The 20,182-nt window shown below is 38.0% G+C and overlaps 1 protein-coding gene across 2 annotated transcripts in view; it reads right to left on the minus strand.

Moving 5' to 3' along the window:
* Nucleotides 1-20,182, minus strand: part of khdrbs3 (KH RNA binding domain containing, signal transduction associated 3) — a 166,649-nt gene that overhangs the window by 103,636 nt on the left and 42,831 nt on the right. The window lies entirely within an intron of this gene.

Consider the following 20,182-nt stretch of genomic DNA (forward strand, 5'->3'; position numbering starts at 1 on the left):
TGTTCAAAGATTAAAAGTTTTTTTTCATTAATTTCCATTCAGTTCTGTGCACACAAAAAAAAAAATCCCCTGAAGGTATGGAATATTTTTTCACTAACTTAGAAAGTCAAGGCTGGAACTGTATTGTCTTTTGTTAAACTTTCAATTAATTCAGGAAGAACTAAACTGCAAAGATAGAAGAAGTCAGATTTTTCCTTCTAAAAAGTGATCATCCATAATGAAGATGGAAAAAAAGATTTCAATAAACTCGGCACTCATTTCTGAATATTCTAAAAATCCACCTTCCTGGTTGATGGCAGGCCACAACGGGAGGCCATCCCAGCTGTCTGCCTTCCTATTAGAAATGGAATCACTTTAAAGCTGCCCTGTGATTAGGCCTTGCCATTTAAAATTCATAAGCTGGGGAGATTTCGTGGGATTATGCATGACTTCGGCTGCCTGCTGCAGAGTGGAGCTAGGGACGGAGCCCACAGGATCATTAAGTCCAGCAAGTCCATGCTGAGGGGGGAGCTACACGTAAATGCTATGTAGACATTGTTTTGTTTTTCTTGCATCAGGACAAGAACAAAAAACTGAATAGTAATATGTTAGTTGATGAAGAAAAATATAGTATCCCCCCCTTTTCCTTAGTGTTTAGGATTTCTGCTTGCAAAAATACACCTATGTTATTATTAGTAGTTTTTTGCATTGTGGGTACTCCTGTCTATCTTCATTTGTTTTGTTTTTTTCCATCAGTACAGCTTTTAGCAGAGGACGTAAGCTTTGAATTCTTGAGAAGCATCTAAAGTATTTAGGAGTTATACATTTTAAACCAAGTTGAATTTTAGATTTAAGATCAGACCAAATTTTAAGAACTTTGTTTTCTCATTGAAAATGTTTGGCTAATGTATGGGGTTTAATCTAATTGTAATCTATTTGGAACGTTAAGCTAGGCTAGGGATCTGCAACCTTTAGAAACCAAAGAGTTGCTTGTGCCCTCTGTCCAGATACATAAATCTTGTAAAAAAAAATCTAACATTACATAACCTTGTGAAAAAAGATAACTTTAAGATGTTCAAAAATACCCATTGTAAAAAATCTGTGATCATTTCTATAAAAACAATTCTATTTTTGTTTTTATGTTTTAAAATGAAGAAAAACATGAAATGTTGGATCAGCATTGATACAGTTTCCAATTTGCAGATGTAAACTGAAAAAGCACTTTGTAATTTCCAATGTAATAATGAGACGTATAAATAATATATTACTGATACTTCTTTCATTTTGTTGTGGAGCTTTCATCCATGATTCATTTCTTGCCAAAAGAAAAGAGCCTGCTAAAATCTGCATTTGCTATAACTATATTTTCAAAAATGTGTTATTTCTGCACTTCCGACATTTCCACAATGGCTCTTCATAATCTGGCTGCCAAAGAGCCACATGTGGAGGCGCAGGATTCAGACCCCTGTGCTCGGCTAATGTTAAGCTAGGCAAGTTGTCTCCTGACATCAGTTGTAAAGAAATGAAAAAGCTAAATAAATTTCCTACAAAGTTGGCTTTATCAATAAATAACATACGTAAATTCTAGACAGATTCTTGAGTAGGCTATATGAAGAAAAAAAAACTGTTTTAATGGTCAAAATTGAACGTTATCTGCTCAAAAAAAGGATATGCTGTCCAAAATAAATACGAAAACCTGCGACAAAGGAGGGTAAAAGTTCTATCTTTGAGTGACACATTTGGATTCTTATGTTTGTTACTGCTTTGTTATTTAAGTGTAAGACTTGAGAAAACCTAAGCTGCTAATCTATCAGCCATGAATTTTGATGTAACCCTGTTTGTCTTTTGTGCAATCTATGACTTAAAACCCTGCATAAACACAACACAGACTTTAAATAGTTAACCTATTACATTATTTTCTTCTGTGAGTAAAAGCTGTGGATAAGGCTAAGGTGATATTGACATGACTGGAACCAGTGTTTTCCTTCAGAGAGTGAACAGAGCTCCTTTTTATGACCTGACATTTAGATCCAATTTAGTGGAACTAAATGGCTCTGTGCAGTCCGTGTACATAAAACATGCTTCAGACATGTTTTACGATTCGGTTTCATGGCGATGGCTCAACCTACATGTATTCCCTCAACCACATTACAAATGCATGATGCTACTTCCCCTTTTTTTTTTACATCTTTGAAAAACCTCTCAACAGCAGTAACTGGAGAAGACAGCATAAAACAACCGAAAGCGCTCGGTTTCAAATTGAAAGAGAAACATTCGAATATTCAATTCAGCGACACTGACATCATTTAATGCACTGCTGTATAATATAACATTATACATTCACTTAGGTTACATTCTCCAGGGGAAGGCAGCTCAGATTCTTTATGATTAATAAAGTGCTAAAAACTTGTTTTCTATATTCACTTGAATTTGATGAGTGCTGCTTCGATATAACTTGCACCACTTACTTTCCAGGAAGTCTGTTTTTCTCTGCATATAGAGAAATATTTAGTTTTAAGAGGAAAATGGAGGACAGGCTTTTGTCACCGTTTTAATCCAACTGGATACTGGGTACCAGATTCTGCTGAAGACTACAGTATTTTTGTGCTGCACATCAAATAAACAAAATACTCTAGTAGGAAAGCCATGTTGTTTTTCTCATTTTGTGCTCTCCATCTCAGAGCATATATGCTGATGTAAACAAAACGAGGATTTGAAGTCACTGAAGTGAATTACTGAGATTTCAATGCATTAATATTAAAAGATAAAAACATAAAAGAAAAGTATTTCTTTCATTTGCTTTTGGAGCCTCTTTATTCACAACTACGATGTTGGTAGCGTTAGGTAAAAGTACCAAAAATGAACAAATTTAAACAAAACTTTTAATGCAAAAGTTTAATAATCGAATTGCTTTTGTTTTAAAGGGAAAAAAACCAAAAGCACAGAGCCTGTGTAAAATGACTGTTCAAGAATGACAAAGGTTTGGCCTGCCAATAAAGGTGGTCGATGCAGTTGACTTTTTAAAAAGGTTTTAGGTGTTAAGGAAATATGGCTATTTTGATTGTTTAATATAGTTAAGCTAATGCCATGTGCATTTAAGTAGATCAACATTCCTATTTGGACAAGCTGATGCAAGGTAGGAGTTCAGAGATAAACATTCTCCTGGCAAGGTTGTAACTTAGAGCAGCCATAAAACACTATGCTCTTGAAAGGCTTTAAATTAGTAGGCCATAAAGAATATCTTCCCCGGCTCACAGGTCAGAGGTCGGGGGTTTCCCAGGAGCTCAGAGTTGCATCTGGAGTTGATCACAACTTAGGAATCTTGGAAACACTTAGGTTTAATTTCTGATACACCTTCTTAATATTAATAGCAATAGTGTGTTAGATTAAAGTATATTACCAAAGCTACAAGTACTAATCTAGTAAATAGAATGTATTTGAAAATGTACTAACTATGACAATATCGGAATCAAAAGGGAATGGTTTGAATGTTATGTTTTACAGGTTGAAAGAAAGACTTCTATCTCATTATTGTTTGTGATAAGGTAAAGATTCAAATCTTTGGAGAAGCTGACTGCAGAGGAGCAAGATAGGTTTTGTGAAAATAACTTATAACTTTAATAACTAAAATGACTCTTGATATTTGTCATTAAAACTCAGGGGAAGGTCTAAGTTTTTTTTTCCAAGGTAGCTCTTGGTTGGTCAAAACAGAGGTACGCCCTATTTGCATATATTAACAAAGAGAAACGCCTTCACTAGAAAAGGGAATGCTCAATAATAAGAGTTCAGACAACTGCCCTGTTTTGCTTTTAAGCATCAGCTGTCTCCAAAGGCGCCTTTGTTTTTCTTTTTCCTTTTAATTCTTTTGTCTCAGGTAAAGAATATACTTCTGTGTACTCTGAAGTTTCTTGTTAAATTCATACGGTGTTTTCTATTGAATTAAACTCTGTATCCCTGTGATGTCATCGCGCCTCGCCGTCTTATTGCCAGCCGTGACGACATCCGCTCGGGACCCGGGCTAACAGGAGGAAAAGAGAGCCATGCTTTTTCCAAAAATTTAAGCTAACCTAATAAATTTCCTCCTTAATATAGGCCAAGACTTTAGCAGACTAATTAAAATCTTTTAGAAATGAGAAAGTTTTAAGATAGTTTATGACTTAAAAATTCAGCAGCTTTTACAAAAACATACTTAAGAGCACCTATTCATTAACCCTCTTGCAGTCTTAAGAGACAGGGACCAAAGGACTCTGAGCATTTCACCCTGTGCGTGGTCTGGCGAGGTTGAGCTTTTTGTTTTTTGTGTGTTTGGTCTGACTGGACTGTCAGTTGTCTGACTGTGACATCTGCCACGCTTCTCTTTTAATTGCGCTAAGCCTGTGGGAGAGTTAAACTTAGGTAAATACAGAAAGTGCTTTTAACTAAGAGGTTCTTGATGCTCAACTACATTTTTTTACCTGGATAAAAGGAGGTCAGCCTGAAACTGTTGTTTCCAAATGAAAGAACAATTAGCAAGCTGTGAGCATGTCTTCACAGATAACACTTGTGACCCTGTAAACAACTAATTAAACAGTTACTATTATCTTGAAAGACCCCCAATGTCATTCACTGAGCAGAGTGATAAAAAATATATCTATATTTGGTGCAATGAGTACATTTACTCACATTCTGCTTTGCTTTATATCTCAAAATCAAAATAACAAAACTGTTACTTGCCAGAGGTTTTTAAATGTCGTAACAAAAAAAAATCGTGCCAATGAATATTGTATGACTGGGAAGGCTGTGTTTTCCCTTTAAATGATACCTCAGTGGTAAAGAAACACCATTGTGAATTGAACAAAAAAGTTCAGTAGGTGGGTTGTGTTCATGGAAATGTTCTTTTTTATGTCTAAGAATACATAAAATCATTGTAACCATAATAATCAGTATCTTATGGTGTATTTTCAGGAGAAGAACATTTTCTTTGCTTTTCTGTTTTGAATAAAAGCAATTAGATTAAGCTACACAGTTTGGTTTTCACTTCTTGTGTTAATACAGTGAGACCCACGCTTACTCTGTCATCAAAAGGCCAACTAAACTGTTTCAGTGTCACAAAGCTGCATTTAAATGATTAGATCTAAATCTGTTGCAGCTTTAAAACATTTTTGAAAGCGTTCTGTCAAAATATGTAAGAAGAAAACATGATGATTTGGCCGGTTTCCTCCTAGAGAAATGTTCATTTAGACCGATGGATGGAGTGAGTGATGAGGCTTCCAAACGGCATAGTGAGTGCCAGAAACAGTTTGCCTCACACACACACACACGCGCACACATCCTATATGTAAATGACTACATGCATTTACTGTAACTCCTGGTTTGAAAGGAAAAGCCTACAAAAGAAGAGGAAGTAATAAATAAATAAAAGAAAAAGAATAACATCTCAACTCGCCCCTGTCCTGAAATCTCAATTGCACTCTGGCTCTTCCACTGCCTTGACAAGGTCAGCCTGGCAGCAGGAATTCGTCTCGCCCCCTAATCTGGAGATTACATTCTCAGCAGCCGGGCAAAGCCCTCCCTCTCACCCCTCCCTCCGCAGCCCCTTCTCTCTTTCTGCCTCTCTGCCTTCAACCCTGGCAGCTTGGCGCTCCACTGCGAGGTAACGAGCCAAGACCTGCTTACAGTGTAGAGATAATGTCCACGGATTAAGACAGAGAGCCCCTTGAGTGGTGCCTTTTTCATTCCAGTATCTGGCCTGTGAAGCGTCATAAATACACCCAGTCGCTCTCAGTCTCTACTCTCTCGGTGCAAGTCCTTCTGCTTATGAAAGTGGATCTTATGATCCAGATCCACCAAACGCATTGGTAATGGCTACAGTACGAAAAAAACCACAAAACGGGTTGTTTTTTTCCCCAGCAAAAAATTTTTAAAAATCTCAGGGATTTTTAAAATGTTCTTTTCAGACTCAGAGTGAAACACCTCATTCAAGCGGTGGGATAAGAACATTAAGGTTTCCCTATAGACCCCCCTGGGTGGCTGGGTTCTTCAAAGTTCATAAGCTGGAATTTTAAGTTAGACTTTTAGTATCTTAGGGAAACCTTTTCAAACTGTAAAGATGCCGGGGCCACAGTCTCCTGCCTGGCATGAAATCCTCTATCCGGTGTTATTTGCTTATCATCGGGGCGCATTTATCAGCAGGAGACGGTTTAATTAAGGATTCTCTTAGACACAGGGTTCCCAACATGCAGCAGGATTTACTATCTGAATTCATCCCCTCCTTATCTGTGGTATCAGAAGCAGCTTCATTAACCAGCAGCAACACCAGAGACGTTACAGAGAACTTAAAAAAATATTTTCTTAATCTTATTGTCCTCAGAAAAGTGTTTAAACCCTTTTAACCTTTTAGGTCCTGACTCATTAAACATATCTGTTAGTTTAGTCTTGGAACAACATGAGCGCTGCTTGCTTTCACTAATAAGTGAAGTGCACACAGTCCAATTCTTAGTAAACAGAATGTAAGTTGTGGAGATATTTGTAGGGTTAGGTTTAGAAGAGAACATGATTAGCTTTGAACATCTCCAGAAGCTATGTCCGGGCAGAAATATGGTAATTAATTGATTATGGTTGAGAAACTGTAGATTCAGAGGTTGGATTTAAGAATCTATCATCACAACAACTAAGAGTGTTTTCCCAACCCAGAAAGCCCTGCGCTATCATCCACTCTCTGCTTTTGGAGCGGCCTCCCATCCGCTTGCCGTATGTATTCGAACTGCGATGGAATGAATAGCCCCAGGAATCAGATTTTGGCAAAAAATATATTTAGAATGGCCCAGTCAAAGTCCAGACATAAATCCAACAGAGAATCTGTAGCAAGACTTGAAAATTGGTGCTTAAAAACAAGTCTCAATCCAAACTAACTGGAGTTTAGCTTTTTTGCAGAACTGAAAGAACCAAAGCTCTAATCTCTAGATCTGCCAATCGGGTAGAGACGTACACCCCAAACAACCTGCAGGTGTAACTGGAGAGAAAGGAGAGAATGAAAATGCACACCACACTTTGCCTGTTTTATTTATAAAGCATTTGAAATTCATGTACCACTTTACTTTTACCTCACAATTATGCTTTTGTGTTGGTCTACCACATAAAATTACAGTGAAATGCAAAACGTTTTTGGCTGCAATGTGATAAAATGTGAAAAAGATTCAGGAACCGTGGTAATACTATTACAGTGCGTCGCAATTCCGGCTGAAAACCTGAGAAAAGAGAAGAAACAATTTGCAACCACTGAAAATGCCGACATACTGTAGAAGCCCTCAACATTTAACAGGAATATTTTCAATTATGAATGTTAGCGGAATACAACAATAAAAAAAACTAAAATTGTATGTTACCTAGTTTTAATTCATTAGTTAAGCGAATGTGAAATGATGTTTTGAAGAGCAGCAAGAAAGGAAATGCAAATGAGACAGCTTGGTGGGAAATGAATCTGGCTGTTTAGTCGTACCAGAGAGTGGCAAAAACTGCAGGCATGCAGTCGTTGCTTGGTTCAATTAGCAGTTGCCCTAACTGGAAACAAAGTCAAACTACAGTAGAATTTATGTTTACCTCGGGGAATGTGTGGTTTATTATTTTGAAACTAAAAAGCAGGAGTTATCCTTTTGCTGAAAGCATATAAAAATGGTCTAATAAGACCAAACTTTTCCTCTTCTAAAGAAACACTTGTGTTCGTTTTGAATGAAAAAATGAGCAACTCCTTCACCATCGTACCTTAATAAATGTTAAATGTGTTTGTGAATATCCTCGAACGCCATACTGTACAGCTACAGTATATACAGTGGATGTAAGCACTGCAAATTTCTATAACAGTCAAAGTTGTATAAAGATGCTGAATATGGAATGAGGTCTATGTAGGTCAATAATATTCTGCCATACATAATTCAGTTTATCTCTCATTATAAAACATTCTGTTTTCGCACAATAGATAAAAAAGGGTGAAGCTGCTAAGAAGTTTCCTAAAAGCAGCAGGACTCTATTTCTGGAAGAATGTTTGTGAATTGCAGATTATTCGCTGAAGATGCTGGAGGAACCGAAAGGATGCAGCAACTATCACTCAAATAAAAGCAACGACGAGCTGTTAGCTGAGTACATGGCTGGAAAACTGTGGTGAAAAATTCACTTCATTTAGTTGTCAGATTTTTGGTTTGGCTTGGTTCTGTCAAATTTCTAGCACACTCCTTCCAGGCTTCCATACTAAATTAGGTTATAAGCTGACACGGTTGGAGCACAAAAGATTTCAAGGTACAGTTTTTTATGTGAGAAACATGTTTTAGAAGAAAATCCATTTAAGTGCTATCTAAAATGTCACAAAATGAAATTTTCCATTTAGTTTGCTGCTTAAAAGTTTAGATTTGTTTAAAGTAGGAGATTTATTCAGACTGAATGAGCTGTCAATGTCTTGCCTCCAGTAGACAGTTCTTTTAGCTCACAGTCAAAGACCGGAGTCAAGAAAAAATATGCTATAGCCACGTTAAACCAACTCCAAAATTATAATACCATAGTAATATATCCAAACTGTCATGTATTTTAAACTGCATAGATGTTCTGTCTGAACATCTGTAAATCGGTCACGAGTCGGTTTCTCATTAAAAAAAGGCAAAGCAAGACTTTAAAAAGATACATTTTCAGACATTTTCCACCATGCCACTCCGATAGTTTAAATACCATTTATCTGAGATGGAAGTCCAGTGGATTCACCTATTAGCAGATTTCACTGTGGAACAAAACTCCTAATTATTTGCAGAAAATTAGCCTGTTTGCAGACTTTCTCATAGAGAGAAAAAAGGAATATGTAGTTTAAAAAACTGAAGTACCTAGGCTACTTGATGCGCTATTAGCTAGTGTTTGCATAGCATCCAATCCAGGAGCGCAAATCATCTTCTTTTGCGCCAGTTGGCTGTAACCCAATATCGGAGATAAGGAACAAAGTGTGTGTTAGCTTCTGTGGTAGTACTAAGACGGTTTCCACTAATCGTGGATTTATTTGGTGTTTGATCTGTTAAGATATACAGGTATTATGATTTTTAGAAGGCATCTTAAGTTTTTAGCGGATTTCAGCTATTTGCGGGTGGCTGTGGTCCACAACTCCTGCAAATACAAAGGGTCCACTATAACTTATGCTAGCTTCCTCAACCTATTGCTGAGTTATCAGTCAGTTAGATGAAGAGAGAGTTTTTGTCAAAACCTTTCCTTTGACTTTCTTCATCAATAGAAAGTCAAGGTTTTTCCACATAGAGGCAAAGCAGACTTAAAATTTGTATCGAGATGAAATGGTGGTGATAAAAAGTATTTCCAAAACAATATCTCAACAGTGGATCATTGCATGTAGTCATAACCAATATCCAAGACATTTTGCACTACACCATTTACATTAAGTAGTGCAACGGCTAAGCTACACTATTGTGTCCAGAAACATTTTGAAATGCAAATTCAACATTTATTTGTTCTATCATTTGCAAAACATAATCTATCGTACCATCAGTTTTTGGGGTTTGTACCATCTATCACATTATTTCCAGTACACTATTATTGAGGCAGGTGACATACTTAGGAGGAATTGTTCAGGATTTTTGAAGTGGCATCGTGTTGAATGGTTTCAAGCAGTCAAACTCTTATAATTTTCTTTTTCTCTCCATTTAAATCTAAACTGGTTGGTCCTGGAGTTTGAAGTTACCAGATAGTTCAAAAACAGCCAAGACCAAATTCTACTTTCTCAACAAAACGTGCAGTGTAAAAATAAAGAAATTAGCATTCATTTAAACTGTTTTAGGATTAGGGTTAGGGTTGGGGTTATATCCTAGAATCCTGTCATTTCTTTGCTTTGAAATATAAAGCAATACATTTTGGTGGCAGAATGAACCGGGAGAAAAATATCATACCAACAAAAAACATCTGCCTGTTAACAATGAATCAAATGTACTGTCACACCACAAGCTTCATAACAAAGAATGCTTTTTGTTTTGTTGAGGGTCTAATCAAAGAACGGGAACACAATAAACACTTTTTTCCCCACGATTAAAAAAAAAAGGCGTCTCCATCCCTTCTCCTAATGAAGTCTCATTTGGAAATGTTACACTGCGAAGAGGACAGGAAGCAGGCCAGGAGGGATCTGCGGAGGAAAATGAAAACTGCACATCTTAATGTACACCATTATCTGGAACTCATCTCAGTCTGCATTATCAAAAGACACCGAATCATCACAACACCGAACGTCGAAACCAGCTTCGTACGGTTTTTTTTCTTCTTTTCAATTACTCTCTGCATGTTGGTTCACATTGGGAGGCAAATCGTAGAAATGTGTGCAAGTTCCACTTCTAAGAGTTGGAAACGCCATACGCACATTGTGTGTCTTTTTTTTTCTGGCAAACAGAGAAATTAATTTCCACACTAAGTCAGGGAGCATTAGGGAAAGCATGAAAAGGGAGAGTAAGAGTTTATGATGCTATCACTTGCATGATGTTTGCTAGGACTTTTCAACGTGGTGTGAAGGGAGCATGTTAGCGTTTAGCAACACATGTCCTTTGATTGCAACGAGCTCGGTCAACCTTTGAAGGGAAAAAAAAGATCAATATTGCAAATGAAATGAGATGCTTGATGTTCTCCATCAGCAAAGTGTTTGTTTTTTTACAGAAACTAGCATCGTCTGTGAAGGATCGGCTCAGACTCACCCTCTGTTGTTTTACAGCCACAGATCATTTGACAGTTTTGTAGCAGGGATTAACAGGCAGTCACTGAGTGCACTGTCACACATTAGATTTTTTTTGTTCACTATGTTCTGTTAATTCCTTCATGCACTTTTACAAGCTGATGGAGCAGCAGCACTTTTGCTGACAAAATTACTTCAGAGGGGAGTTTTGTTGAGCTGTTAAAAGTGGTAAGAATGCTAACAGTAGAACAGAGGAAAAACAATAACCTACACTGAGTGACTTATAGATGAATTAACAAAGTATATCACACTACACAGAGCATTTATAGGGTAAGACATGGTGTTGGCAGCATCATGCTGTGAGAATTTTTTTTCTAAATAAATAAATTTACATAAAAATGTCAAAATTTGCACAGAAACATAAAGACAGAACCCTAAATCACTTATACAGACAGCTTATCAGCAAATAATAATAATTTAAAAAAACTACAGTTGATTTGGGGGTTAGTTGCATTTTAAATCCCAATGCGCCTCCTGGTGGCAGAATTTATAAAATCCAAAAGTGATTATTCACTATAAGCCTTGAAGCTCTTCTGTTATCATTTATAATAATAATGGTGTAAAAATATTACAAGGTTTTTCAAAAAGGGAAAATAATATTGATAGGTATTTTTCCTTTCGAACCTATATAAAACAAAGAACCACAGACAACGTATTATGAATTTTATAGCCAAGCTTTTGCAAAAGGAGAAAACACAGAGAACTGCTCCTCTGACCAGTTCACCATGTGTTCTGAAACTCTGCAGTAGAGCTTGTCTTTTTATTAACACAAAACAAAAGCAAAGGGGGCTGGTGCTGATAAGATTAGGAGCCCCCGAAACGAACACAATCAAACACAGTTTTACGACTAAGGAATTTCTACCTAGGGGACAGTCAGGAAAAACAACAAAGGTCGTAAAACTTCTGATACAATCAACTAGCAACCCAGTTCCTAGGTGTGATAACTAATCAAAGGTCTGAGAAACACATTGTTAACTGTTTCACATGAAGATAAACAGACAGTAGTGACTTCCAGGTCAGTTCATACACACATAAGGAAGAGAATCACTTTAAAAGAAAATCACAATGTTCTTTAGACTGAATGTAATCTAAAGGAATAATAAAATGATAATACCAAAAAATCTCTAACATTCCCCCCTTTTTATCATTTTATTATGCGTGTAAACTTTATGCAAAAGCTAAGCATAGAAAAGAAAAGAAAAGAAAAGAACCGATAAATGCAAGATTTTTTTTTTTTTTTCTCTAATCTAAACACAGAAAATACACAATGAAAATATGGAATATAATGCAATAAATGAAAAATAAAAGAAACAGTATAAAAATCTCTAACAAATATAATTAACAAAACCAAGAAAACGTTTAATTTAATGCTTTTAAAATAGTCATAATAGTTTTAGCCAGGGGTAGATTTTTATTGAAAATCTGTTTAAGGACATAAACCCTGATTGAAATTGCAGTTTTGTTTTGTTAGATTTATTTATTTATTTTTTTGCTTATCATAATAGCATTTAATAAACATAAACAACACCTCAAAGCAAATCGGACAACCTGAAGTACTGAAGTTGGTCTATTTCTTTGCTTTTATTTTCTAATTTATTCACCTTTTTCAGTGTTATTCTGTTGTTTCACATGATAAGTAATAATTCAACTTGTTTCAGTTCATAGTAGGGACATGTGTCATAAGTTCTGCCAGAGAAAGTAGAACTGGTTATGTGTGCTGATAGTTTAGCACACTGCCAGAGATCTGAATAAAAATACATGAGCTGCTTGCATAAACACCTTGTTTTGAAGTAATAAAACAATGAGCCTCAGTGTTATATGAACAATCTGCCAAGCAGCATGTAGTACTGTCATCAACCTTTTAGTGACTCAGCAGGAAGCAGAGAAAATGTTTTTTCAGACTCATTCATTTATAGGTAGAGATAAAAAGTGCTTGTTTTTTCCATCTTCTTTTGGAATATTAAACAGCAGGTACCCTTACTTAAAATATAACATCAGAAAAATAAACCTACAACGTACTTAACTCTTAATTCCAGTTGTCAGCTACAAGCACGGCTATGAACGTAAATGTATAATCTCACGCTCACCTTGCAAACATTAGTGGCGAGTTGCTAATACTCTGCTGATGGGAGTATCTATTCCTGTAATGGGGTGTGAATATACCGCTGACCTGCTGCACTGCAGCGGATGTGCTGCTGCGATACAAGCAGCATATGTGCAAAGTTAAATAAGACAATGGATCAAAAGGAAAATGTCTCCATTAAGCTGAGGTTAGACATTCAGAAGCCCAGCCAGATGCCTGGAAAGATTCCTCTTCCTGCTGCCGCTCGGGGAGCAGACCATGACGAGTTTTACAGTTATGAGGGAAAACCTAATGAGTCTCTGAGGGCTCGGAAGAAGGAAGGCTTGTTCCATAATTCCTTGAAAGAGCTCCTTGCACAGATGATACGCCTCCTGTGAGTGGGAAGATTTCCAAACTTGCTCATTTTCTCTTCTTTTATTTCGTTTAGGACCTACTTTGCTTTGCTCTTCAGTGAACTTTGTATAAAGTGCGAGAACACTTTTAGGGCCATTAAGAATCTAAAACCCCTTTTGTGGCTCCTGTTTTTTTTTTTTAAGCATTTAATTATTTAATTGCCCATCAACTTTACTTTGCAAACTTACAAAAATATGTTATTTTTCTGCTGACCTGTGGAAGGCCATCTTGACTTCATTAGATCCATGAGTAATTCTTCAATCTTTGATTCATTTTTAACTGAAATGATCAGCTGAAATACAGCATCCCGTAGGTCAGTGGTCCCCAACCACTGGGCCGTGGACCGGTAACGGTCCGCGGACCAATTGGTACCGGGCCGCGCAAGAAATAATGAACTACTTCCGGATCTTTTATTTTGAAAATCCTAAACCGGATTTTACCGGTTACGTCTTGCGTGTCAAAATTGAGCCAACTTGCAGCAGAATTAGTAACAACAGAACATCGGAGTACTGCGCGCGCGCACACACACACACACACACACACACACACACACACACACACACACACACACCCGCCGAACAACAGCATCGGACTCGATACTTAAGACGTGCGCCCCCCCTCCACCCCCCGTCCGCAGTAAAATTGTGAAGGGCTGAACGGTCCGCACGACTAAAAAGGTTGGGGACCGCTGCCGTAGGTGACATATGTTTAGGGTAGTGGCAGCATCATGCTTTTCAGATTTCTTCATCAGAGTTCTCAAAGTTTAAGTAAGTAAAGACGGACTGAATTTATATGTATGCCAGAATTTTCTTTCTATTTCCTGATTATTGAGGTGAACCACATGGATGCATAAAAAAAGGGAAAATCTGAAGTAGTGAGAATACCATCGCAAGGCAGTGTGTGTGTGCAATTCATTTTTTCTCCTTCTCCTTTAAGTTTGACAGTTTATGATCTGGAAAATTGTCTTTTCTAAGTTTTAAAGCGACCAGGCATTACCTTTATGAATGATTGCATTTATAGGCAATGTATATGCAAAAAAAAAAAAAAATCAGTAATGACTCCAGGAACTAATTAAATGGTTATGTGACATGTGTATTCCACATTTCTTTTTGCTGGAGCCTTCATTATATGACTGTCAAGAGTTTAATTACGAGAAGGAGATTTAACTGATTTCCTGGATTATCAAATATTAAAGCAGCCAGTGTGACCATTTCTCTTGGCCCTAATATTTCCTAATAATAACTTAAATTCTGGGAGATATTTTTAGTCATGTGCCGTTTGTCTAGAGGAAAGTTGGGCTCAAAATAAATACATAAAAAACAGGCAAATTGGTAAAGTTCTGAACTGAAGCTAGATACGTATAAGAAGGTACAACAACAGTTGCATCATTGCTGACTTGGACACAGTTTGGACAGCAGTGGAAAGTCCTCCAGTGCTTATGCCGTATCCCATGACAACATATACAATTACAGTTAGTGATACTGTTGAGCAGGCCTGAAACCGATACACAGGTGATCTCGTATATCCGGGAGTGCACATGCACACACACACCCCCACACACACACAGAGAGAGAGAGAGAGAGACAGAGAGAGAGAGAGAAACAGAGAGAAACAGAGAGAGAGAGAGGGTTGTTCACTTTTACTTCTCCGTGCACCCGGCTCTGGGAAATTAAGTACTAAGAATGGCACACAGGTGCTAAATTTAGCAGGAAGAGCCAAGGTGTCAGGCCATTACTGGGGCAGGAAACAATGGAGGTGAGGAGAGACGGGGGAGAGTTGAAGGGAGGAGGGGAGACTCAGTAGCAGCAAATTAAGATGCTAAACATTAGCCCATGATTCATTAATTCAAGGGTGGAATTACATTCATGCTAATTATGCACTGTAAGAAGTTAAGTAGCTTCATTAAGATGACCCTAAGTTGTTTTATTTGCAAAAAGTGGAGGATTAGATTCCTATTCTATTCAGGCTTTTTATTTAACAAAAGTACAGCAGTTGTGAAATTAAAGTGCTGTGAGTATTATTATGCCAAAAACATTACTTTGAAGGATTTTCATGCACGTCTGTCGAGCTAAATAAATACAAAAGGTCTATGTTTATGGAATGAAAGATTTGCCATTTAAAGCTGGATTTTTTTCCTCCCTACTGATTTATGTAGATGTTACATGTGATGCACTATTCACCTGTTCTGGATCTACCAAATCTTTTGTCCAGTATCAAATAAAGTCAAAGTCAAACCTCATAACTACGACATGAACCGTTTGGATAGACGGGCACTGGATTGTACAAAGTAGGAAATTATCTGGGCCTATATGTCTCATAAAGCACCCTAAGTCAATCTTTGCTATGAATTATTACTACACAAATAAACAAAATTGATTTGAATAGAATTGAGTTGAGTTTTTAACTCTTCAACTGGCGATATCCCATCCATGGGACAAATCTGGTTTGTTTGAATACTCTGCCTTTTTCGCCGCCAGTTAAGGGGTTCATGTCATATTGAATGACATTACTGTGAATTTAATTGTTGAAATGACAGGAACTAAACAAAATGATTCAACTGAACTGAATTAAAATGAACTGAACTGAGTTATATTCATTAAAAGGAACAGAGCAGACATAGCAGTTGTCTTCAGTCTGGTGAACGCATTGCTAAATTGAGTCAAAATTCAAACTAAACTTTACTAAATTTCATTCAATTCAAATTCAAAATTACTTTATGATTTCCAGAGGCAAATTAAATGTAACTCATGTTATCTTCAAAGAGTTGCTGCAGATGCTGCTGGCTGTGATGGTCTCCTGTAGCAGTCTGTGTTACAGTGGCCCCTTAAGTACTCTCTGAGTGAAGAAACTGTTGCTGTATAACAGTCTTGTGGAGAGGGCTGTGTGCAGTTTCCTTCATTACTGAACAGAATAAAAATTAATCGCTTTGGATTAAAGTAAACTGTACTGAATTATCAAAATGAGCCAAACTGAATTAAACATATTCCTATTGAAAAGACCTGGATTGAAAAAAAGTCTGGACTGAATTAAACTGGACTGCATTCGATTGACTTCACTTAAACTGAACTGAATTAAATTAATTAGTTCAGTTTACTGAAAACATCAGCTTTCAGTGATGTACAATGCAGGCCTGTCAAAATCAACAATAAATCAATTTATTGCCTCATAAAGCTCAATGATTTCCATTTGCATGATTTAGTGTTGTTGTCTTTTTTCTCTGGCCTTGGGTTCAACTAGACTTTATTTTGAAGGACAATTTTGTTTACAGAGACTTCATAATTCATTTTATTTGTCATTTCTGTTATTTTGCTTATTTATTTTGGATATATGAAATGTATTCCACCTCCAGGGTTAAATGGTCATTAGAATTTAAAGTTTATTTATATTTGAGAATGTGTTCTTGCATTATTATTACCGTTACATTACTTGAAAACTGTCTCAAATCAACAATATTATTAGAATAACTTCTGGAACGATTTAACATTCAGCAAACTCTGTTATCATACAGAGTTTGGAATTATGATAATTATTGTATTTCCAGGTTAGCTGGATAATGGTGGGACCAAACACAAACAAACTAAAAGCTGTAGGTCACTGGTTTGATTTCCTGACCAGGAAAATGGAGAGTAAAGAGGGCGCTATGGGGCTAGTGATTGATTAGTACTGTCCTGCTCTATTCTTAGTGTGAGGTAAGGTGCCCTTGAGCAATACACAAATCCCCCCCAGTTGTTCCCTGGGTGCTTTCCCCATAACTACCCACAGCAGTGGTGTTTAGCTTAATTGCCTTATGCTCATAGTGTCTGCACATTTTCACATCAGTTTAGACGTAGAAGTCAAACTTATGTGAATGTAGCTGCTGCAAGCAAAATGCAGATTTGACTCTTTTCTCTTAGTTGGCAGGAAGTTGGCAGTAGCATGACACTGAGCATTTATCTTCAGTTTAAGTCTAGAAAAAGCGTCTTTATTGAATTTTAAGCTTTTAATTACAGACTAAAGCTTGACATGTTTAGAATTTATCCAGCACTCGCTCAAAAACCTCCAAACACAAACACACATTCTGAGTTGTTTTTTTTTTTCCAACAAAGGTTTGTGAAACCTTTAGCTTTCGCAAATCATCAGGGTTAGCATAAAAACAAAAAAAGTCCAGGGAAACCCCAAATTATGCAATATAAATACATATACCACTATTCTCTGATTCAGTTGCCTTTTGCCTACCAAAGAAATCATATGGTGTTTTATAATGCATGACTTTTAATGTTTTGTTAGTGGCGAGGTCGGCTGCGGAGATGATCAGCTCTGATAAGTGATAAAATCCAGGGAAGCTTTTAGCCGGACAGCGAGTCTGCGGACGCAGAGGGAGGGATGCTGATGGAGGGATGGAGAGAGGGAGGTGAAGGAGTGGCTAGCAGAATGCAGCTGGGGCCCTGGCTGTGCTGAACGGGCAGCAGCCAGGCCTGATGGATTACACTGGCCCTCTCTTGGGTAAACGGACACCACCACCCCTCCCCTCTTAACAACGTCTCGGCCTGTATCGTCATTGAAACGTCTCCAAAGATGGAGGTGAACACGAAGCTGAGCCACTTAATCTGCAGGGGCTACATTTCTCCCACGAGCGGGCGGATTATTCCAGAGACCACCGCAACAGATCCCTCCCCTTTCCTGACTGAGTCAGATATATTTTCCGTTTGAAATGACTTGCCTGCAAAGCGCCGCTATCGCCTTTAAGCCAAAGACGGAAAAACAAGACTATCCAGTCGTTCATTGATTCAGTCAAGACTAATTGCCAGGAAAAGAGGCCATATTGTTTTCATAGAGATCCTTTTGTTGTCGTTAGTGGTGCTGCTGGCAGCGCCGTGACTCCCGGGCCAAGGGCCTGGCATGTGGTTTGTCAGGTTGTGACATCAGAGATCGCCGCTGCTTCCTCTCTCTCTGCTTCTGACCGATGCATTTCTCTCGGAGACCGAATCCCCCTCAATGAGGACTGTGTTTAAAAAGGTCACGCTGCTTAAGAGTGTACTCTTGCTAAATAAATAATGAGGACTGGGAATGTACAAGAGCAAAGCAGTGCAAATTAAGCCCCTTCACCTACTAAACACACTGGCATGCACTTTCACATTTCCTCTCAACAGGGTGGATGTCGAGGAGATGTCCTCGCGTTTCGCAGGTACAAACCGAGTCCTCGGAAAAAGCCCTTGACATTTTCTGAACTACTTCATCAAGCTTTGAAGCCAGGTAATCCCCCCAGACAAGCTTCTGTCAGAGCGTTCGCCTGTGCTGAGCTGCTGAGATGCAATCAACACAAACAGCAACTTCGTTCACCCCCCACCCAACACTGCAATCCTAATACTTTAATTAGAGACTAGATGTTCAATAAGGGTTTTTTAGAAGTAAAAGGAGCAGTGGAAGTAGATCATTTACCTAACAGCTACAGTGGGCCATAATATTTTGATTTTATATTAGGTTTATTGGCAAAATATACAACCTGGTAAAGGGCAATGCCGCAAATTTCACTAGCAATGAGTACCATGGTCTCAAAATTGTTCATTCCCTTCATGAGAAGCCCCTTTACTGCTTACCAGACTAACCTTTTGCTGAATTGAATTATAGCCAGACCAACTTCTGGTAGCATTCCTCACAAAATTGCATTTATTTGCCACATATTCATAATTTTGTATCTTTTTCTTAAATATAATCAAAATGTTTCAGCGTAAACATTGCTTTTGTAAATTATTATCTAATTCACACTTAAGTTCCTAAAGCAATTCACACTTGGACTCTTGGGAAAGTGTTTCTGCAACCATGTTTAAAAGTAATTGGTTGACTTGATTTTATTAAGGAATAGCAGCAATAAAAGAGGGAGGGATACAAATGCAAGTAACGTTTTTTAGATTCTTCTGTTTGTGTTACTCCCAAAATATATTAAATGCTTAGTTGTATTGTGAAAATGTTTGAAACATTTCAAGCCACAGTAGGTACAGTAGCCAGGTCTTTCAAAGGCAGAATAAGACATGAGTAAAGCCTCCCTACATCCTGCTCCTATTCTAAGAGATTCAATCAATGGAGAGCTTGGCCTGGCTGTGAGCTCTCACTGTCGGAGAGATAGTGTTGGCTGGTTGATTGCATGTCCGTTGAGTCACCTGGCCCTGTGGTGCCAAGCACTCACCAGATTCCCGAGAAGCACATCCAACGACCTGAAAGAGGATACATTGAGAACCACAAAGCAAGGGCAGCTTTGTGACGAGAGCAACGGGAAGTAAATGAGAAAAAGAATCGGCGAGAAAATCTGCCTCTGTGAGTCTCATTGTGCTAGCCCGAAGTTCCTGAAGGTCTCGTTCACCCCGGGGTCACGAGTGGCCTCTGGGCTTGTACTAGAAAGGATTCTACATTTAATCATCCAAGTAGCAGCTTAACAAGGAGATCCCTTCACCGTCTTTATTAAAGATATTGAATTACAGAGAGATTTTCATTTCTGCCATGGATTTCCAACCTCCACCCTCCCTCTTTATCCTACCCCATAGGAGGCGATATGTGTGATCAAGTAGCGAGTAAACTGATGGAAAATAATGACTTAGTGTTGCCGGACTGGCCTTTGGGCAGAGATTAAGGAAATGAAAAAGAGTTATTCATGCCTCTCTTCCAGTCTCATTATCGACCACACACCAGAGGGGATGACACTTCAGCTCTCAGCACCTGCGTCCTCACAGCCGCTGTAGAAAGCTTTGCCTCGGCTCCCAAACAACGTCAGGATGGAGAAAATTAAAGTTGTAACTGAAAGAGGCAGGGGTGGTGGCGGCAGGAGGGAAAAGCCATAACAGAGGTGCTCGGAACAAGTCTGAGCTCAATTGACTGACTGCTTGAATGCCGAGTGCACGTCCACAGAGGATGTTGAAGCATGTTGCTGCACAGTGGCTTCGCTTTTCACAGTCATGTTGTGGACATCGGTGTGTCTTATTGGGATTCTTTGTGACAAAAAAACAACTAGCAGACGTGAA

The sequence above is a fragment of the Xiphophorus maculatus genome, chromosome 13, assembly GCF_002775205.1.
Source record: "Xiphophorus maculatus strain JP 163 A chromosome 13, X_maculatus-5.0-male, whole genome shotgun sequence".
NCBI classification, from domain to species: domain Eukaryota; kingdom Metazoa; phylum Chordata; class Actinopteri; order Cyprinodontiformes; family Poeciliidae; genus Xiphophorus; species Xiphophorus maculatus.